Raw genomic sequence first — 6,829 nt, forward strand, 5'->3', positions numbered from 1 at the left:
TTGTTGCTCCTGTTTCCTGGAGAGTGACAAACAGACATCATAGCGGGGGGCAAGCAGGGCAAAATAAAATAACTGCCCCCCCATCCCCTACTCCTACCCCACCTCCAACTCTGTGCAGCTGGACTTTTTAACCCATGGGATCTGGGAACAACAGAACCCTGGAGCAAGCCAAGCGAGGCATAATCACCATGGAAACTGAAAGGTGTATGGTTGATAAAAAAAAAGCCCACATGGGGCGTGTGTTGTTTTAAGATTTTATTTTTTATAAAAATATACAAATACCTAGAAATGTAAAAAAAAAAAAAAAAAAAATGAAATCAGAAGGAATGGACTTCTGGACTCGATGAACTCACGTCTGGGATTGGGGTTTGTAAACAACAACAAAAATGTGTTAAAAAAATTACAAATACAGATGATGAAAGGACTGAAATACATGACGTGGAGATTGAGACTGACAAGAGAGTAGCTGGGTTAGAAAAAAGGGCAATCGTGTTTTTTAGAAACTAAAAAAAATACTGAAAAAAAAACATTTTTGCTGTTCACTCTGGTGTTTTTATTATGAAATGACTTAACAGTAATGCCAATTAAGAAACAGCTTCTGAATGTCTGGTGTACCAGTGTTGTACATAAATATCAGTGGAATACCAACCACCCTATACATGCTCTATCAAAAGGGGGGGTTGCTTGTCTGGTTTTATTTTATCTGATTTAAATTTTATTTTATTTTTTTCTTAGCATTACATTTTTAGAATGCAGACCATAAACCTCCCTCAACCAGGTATACCTCAGTTCCACATCTATGATGAATATAACACACACACACACACACACACACACACACACACACACACACACACACACACACACACACACACACACACACACACACACACACACACACACACACACACTTTCTCTTTCGTTTTTGTTGAACTTGAATAAAAGAGGAGGTGAGAAAGAAAAATGGATAAATGGATTTAGAAAAAGAAAAAGAAAACACTAAAATGTGAATCCCTATGCGTGGCTTTGTGACATTTAACTGCTAAACTGAGGATGCCAACAGATAGACAGATGCTGAGAGAGGCCATATGATATTTCCATGCCAGTGTTTCATCTTTGACCTCTGGAACTGAACTTGCTAGCCTGCTGCTAAACTAGCCCATCGTACTGCACTTCACTTCACACAGAAGAGAGTAACTCTTTACCGTACTGCAAAATGATTTCTTATTTTTTTGTCAGTCATGGTCTGTAAATTCACTGATGTGAACCTAAATGTTAGCGTTGAAGCTAATCTTGTTACTCGAGCCATTTCTCAGAAGCGTCATTGCTAACTATTTAGTTACAATGCAATTTCCCATTAGCCACCAACTAAATTGCTAACTTGCTAACAATTGCACTTTCAGGAAATGCATTCTAGACAAGTGAAATACTGGGCTAATTGCATTCTGTCCATGTTCGCCGTTCTGTGAAAGTGATTACAATCTTTTTAAACTACAAAATATTTAAAATAAAACCCTTGACGGTTGCTTAATATGGCAAAGCTAAACCTTCTGTGCCAATACAAGTGTAGTATGAGAGGCTTCGTTTAGCAGGCTGTGCTTTTATGCCTTTTTTTATTTTCTTTCCTTTGCTTTCCCCAACATACAGTAACGAGCCTCAGCTTCCACAGCACCTCACCCTCTCAAGCACCTTTCTCTCTATTTGAAGAGTTCATATGCAAAACCCTCTAACTGCATTTGTGGTGAGTTTACAAAAACAGGCTGTATTTCAACAACTTTGATATGAATATAAACTAAGCAGCCCATCTAATGCTGTTTGGGCTCGACTTGCTGTAGGCCTATAACGACATTTAATTGGATTTTGTATTGTGGTTACTTGGTGAGAATTCCGTTTCAAAATGAAATTTTACAGATGTTCGCAATGGCTTTTAGATGGTTTTGCATCTGAACTTTTTGTTATTTTTATTTTCCTGATGAATTATACTGTACAATCGTCTCCCCTTACACCTATTGTGAGGGGGGGGTGTCGTGTTAATGTGAAAAATGGTGACACTAAAAAAAAAATGCTGTTCTGGTTTTTGGGTTTGCAGTGAAATTTTGAACAGTTTCTCTTTTTTGTTGTTTAGTGTCGCTTGTCTGCCCCATCTGTTATAGCCTATGTGAGTTTGTTTCTTTTTGCCCCTCTCTCTCTCCCCTATCTTTCATTTTGAGGATGAATGTGGGCCTTTGTCAGAGGTTTGAACAGTGTTGTCACACACATTCTTCATCAGGTCCCCAGACGGACATCGTTAGCCATTCACCTCGTTACCATAAGGTAGTAGCTGTGCCCTTGTCTACACAAGCAGGCACGCACGCACACAGGCGCACACACACACACTTCGTACATCCTCCATCAGTCGTAACTCTTTCATCACTACTGGTGCCATCAACCAAGCCAACCCACCCCCCCACCCCCAACACACACACACACACACACACACACACACACTAGCAAAGGGTTAGTATAGCTACCCATACCACCCCCAAATAAGTGTGACATTGGGATTCTTGTAGTGCTTGCAGTTTGACATTCTTAGCTTTTTTTTAACACCTCTTTAACAGACATTTTCTTCACATAATACTAAGTCTTACCTGACTTTCAGTCCCGAGTGATTATCTCTCTTTTTTTTTAGCTCTCGTTTTTTTTTCCTGCACTAACTGACCATTAATAAACAGTGCACATTTGCCCTGGCGGAGTATTTCAAGAGCTTGGCTAAGCTGACCTACTGTACAGAATGTGGTAAACCTGCTAGTAGATAGCCTCAAGGTGTCATCTAGTTCAGAAAATTAGGATCTCAGGCTCTTCTATTAGCTGATTTACCACAACGTCCAGGTTAACTTAACTTCAACCTGGATTTTTACTTAACCACCTTCTTGAAATGACACCCTCCTTCTCATCCTCCCGTTCACATCATCATCATCAACTGGAACAGTCAACAACAACAAAAACAACATGAAACATCAACAGTGACATCAGGGATACCGTACTATGCTTTTCTAAGTTACAGCACTTATGCAACCGACCGTGGTTACCACGGTTACTCTCATTCAAGCGACTACATAAAACAAAACAAATGTTTCTACAACTACAGAGACTGTAGCATTTTTTATATATCGAAACAAATACGAAAAAAGCAAAAACTTAATTCATCACTGAAATGTGTTTTGTTTTTCCTTGTGTTTTTTTTTGTCCTTTATGGCAAGAAATTAGCCTGTGGCCTGAGCAGTGTGCAAGAACAGTGCCAACTCTTTTCTCTGGTTTGAAAAAAAGTAAGAATAGACAAGACACCACCATATCCTGACCCTGTGTGTGTGTGTGTGTGTGTGTGTGTGTGTGTGTGTGTGTGTGTGTGTGTGTGTGTGTGTGTGTGTGTGTGTGTGTAATGTAGTGGGTCTGCTGTGTCCCTGGCTTGATGAGGTTTTGTGTTAAGGATGCACAGCTATGTGACTGCAATGGTAATGAAAAGGCTAACACCATGGATGCTGTGTGTGTGTGTGTGTGTGTGTGTGTGTGTGTGTTGTAATGAAAAGGCTAACATCATGGATGCTGTGTGTGTGTGTGTGTGTGTGTGTGTGTGTGTGTGTGTGTGTGTGTGTGTGTGTGTGTGTGTGTGTGTGTGTGTGTGTGTGTGTGTGTGTGTGTGTGTGTGTGTGTGTGTGTGTGTTGTAATGAAAAGGCTAACATCATGGATGGTGTGCGTGTGTGTGTCGGCCTCTATCTACGAGCCCCTTCCTATCTGATGTAGCGGATCATGTCACTGGACCCCCCTGTGTCCTACCCAATCTCACCCCACTTAACGACCCCTATGCACCTAACGACCCTAGTACACCTGTCCTGTCCCACTAGGTCAGTAAGTGGTGTGATTGGCCAGGTACTGACACAGGTGTCATGCACCCGCCCATCACCTCCCTCCCCAACCAATCAGCACTTCCTGGACTTCACCCTTGGCCAATCAGCATTTTAACACCCCACCCACCCTCCTCCCATTGGTTGCTACTGTACAGGAAGTCCCGCCCCCCGGACACATCCCTCGAAAGCCTATCCTCCTTTTGTAAGAAAAGACCCTCCTCCCGCCCCTGTCCTTTATGGTGTAAGACAAGAAATATATATAAATAAACGTATATATATTATATTAATAACACTGATGATTACCCAACTGGATTGGCTGCATATTATAGAACAAAATGCACATTTATGTAAATATGAATGTTGTTTTTAGATTGTGAATATAGCATGAGGTTGTTTCTATTATTTTCAAACAAAAAAGGTATCACAAAAGCAAAACGAGTCCTTTATTAAAGTATTATTCCATTAAGATTTTACTGTTGTTTTATTTTATATTATATTCTAATTTTTAATTGTATTAATTTATGTCAGTGCCCCCCTTCATGAAATGTTTGCTTTTCTTCTCATGTTCAAGCTTTCAAAAACTTCAATCTGTTTGTCTGCTCAGAAGAGGATCAGATGTCATTTAAAGCAACACTAAGTAATTTCTTCTAAATGACAGTAATTTCTAAAAACATTTCAGTGGTTCACTAACAGGTGTTCGGCCTACAGGATAAAGTGTACTTTATTATGCTTCACTGCCCTCCCTGGGCTACCATGAGGAGCAGACATTCTTATTTAATTTTCTTAAATGAGAGGCAATACCCCTTGAAACGTGCACGCACAGGTGTGTCACAATAGATGAAACCACTTAGTGTTGCTTTAAGCCATGGTTAGAGTAACGAAAAACAAATCCAATCATAACTGACCTCAAGATATACATCCCAGATGAGACAAAATGGACACCAGTCACCCTCAGTCAGTACAGTGTTGCTGCATTACGCATCAAACCTACAGCCTTCAGTGGGTTGAGACGTTGCTGTTTGTTTTTCGTTTGTTTTAAAAGATTCTGTTTCTGTTCCTTTTCCTCCTTTCTATAAACGCATTACCTCTACGTTGCGGCTGGCTGGCTAGCTCAAGCTACTGTAAAAGGTCCCCCTTGGTGCCTCCCTTCCTCCACCACACCCCACCCCCACCCCAGGTGGCTGGGATTTCATATGGGAAGCCCATGCCCCAAACCCACCCCACCACACACACACACACACACATCTCCTCCAGTCTGCTTTGGCTAAGTCTGTCCGCAGCACCGAAACTGGACATCAACCCCAACGTCATTTTTTTTAAAAACAAAACCAACAACAAACTCGCCATTTTTAAAATGCTTTGCAATAACAAGAGAAAAGAAATGAAAAAAAGGAAGAAAGAAAAAAAGAAAATCAAAAATGAAAAGTATTTCACTAACTGTTTCAGAAGGCCTGGTTGGAAGTGGTTGTTCAATGTTGTACAGAAAACAAAATGTATGCTATTCCTTTAAAATAAACTATAGTGACTGCTCTGAAGTCTGTCTCCTGTGTTTTCACTGACTAGTGTATACTGTCTGAAGATACTTATTCATTCAGTTCATGTTGTTAAAGGCTACTGAATATTTTTAGGGCCTTGAAATGTTCAAGTCCTACCCAAGTAAACTAGACAAACCCTAACTGCAGAAACTATCTCTGTCTGTGAGGGTTGGTCTAGCTCAGGGATGTCAAACTCAAATTCACAGGGGGCAAATGTAAAAGGTGGAATGTAGTCGCGACCCGATTCAAAATCTAGTTTTTAAAAATGGGCTAAAATTGTGTGTGCATTGCACTTGGGCCTAAAACTTACAGCAAATTTCACAAACACTGATATGATTATCAGACTTAAATGTGCCTGAACATATTCTGTAAGAGGGGGATGTGTTACATTGCCCCACTTTTATTCCTACGTCACAAAATTTCATGTTCAGGTTATGATACTACATATTAATGGTGTATTTGGGCCAACTGTAATACTCATTAGAAAAGAGAAATGATCTCGCAAGCCAATGCCTGAGGGTCAGATTTGGCCCCTGGGCCTGGGTTTCCCATTTGTTTATATTGATGGCTATCGATGTCTTCAAAATTTTGGAGTGAGTAGTTGTGGAGCTCTCAGCTAACCTGGGGGCCGTTTCTCGAAAGAGTCTTTGCTATTGTCGTTAGCAAAGTCCTTCGTACGAGCAACTCAACTGCATCTTGACAGCGATGCTCACCACTAAATCCAAGGGAATGGTGTTACGTCTTAAGACGGTTAGCAATGACAATAATCGAGAAACTGACCCCTAGCTCTCTTTTTCAGATTTCCACATTGGCAAGAATTCAGTAGGAAATCTATGGAAGTCTTAGTACATGAGGTGCAAGGTCAGCAATTTAAACACCAGCCATTGGTTCCACGGCTTTGCTAATGACATGCCACAGTCACTCGTGCATAGTAACCACTGAGAAAGCAATGTTCACCTCTGCTCATACAAATCAGTGACATATATTGGTCTTGCATCATCAATTGCAAAATTTACTTTATTTGTTTTACTATGAAAATAAGTACAGCATACAAAAAATGTCATGTATAAAACCACAACCTTAAATTGGTCCAAGGCAATGTGTGTTTTGGTCGGTCCATTCAGAAGTCATCCAAATAATATCCAATATTAACATCCAAACAAGGGCTAGTTGATTTACACCATGATGGTGGGACACTAAGCTCTTAACGCACGAATAGACCAGCCGCGACGCGATTGAAGCGACAGAGAAACGCTTCTGTGCAGCAAGAGCGATACTAGTGATTGAAGCGACTAGAGTTTGTTGGTTGAAAGAAGAACGCAAGCATTCCAACATTCCCATTGGCTGTGGTTACTGACCTCTATACAGTCACTGGCTGTGGTTACTGACCTCTATACCAGTGTTTC

The sequence above is a fragment of the Engraulis encrasicolus genome, chromosome 12 (genome assembly GCF_034702125.1).
Source record: "Engraulis encrasicolus isolate BLACKSEA-1 chromosome 12, IST_EnEncr_1.0, whole genome shotgun sequence".
In the NCBI taxonomy this organism is placed as follows: domain Eukaryota; kingdom Metazoa; phylum Chordata; class Actinopteri; order Clupeiformes; family Engraulidae; genus Engraulis; species Engraulis encrasicolus.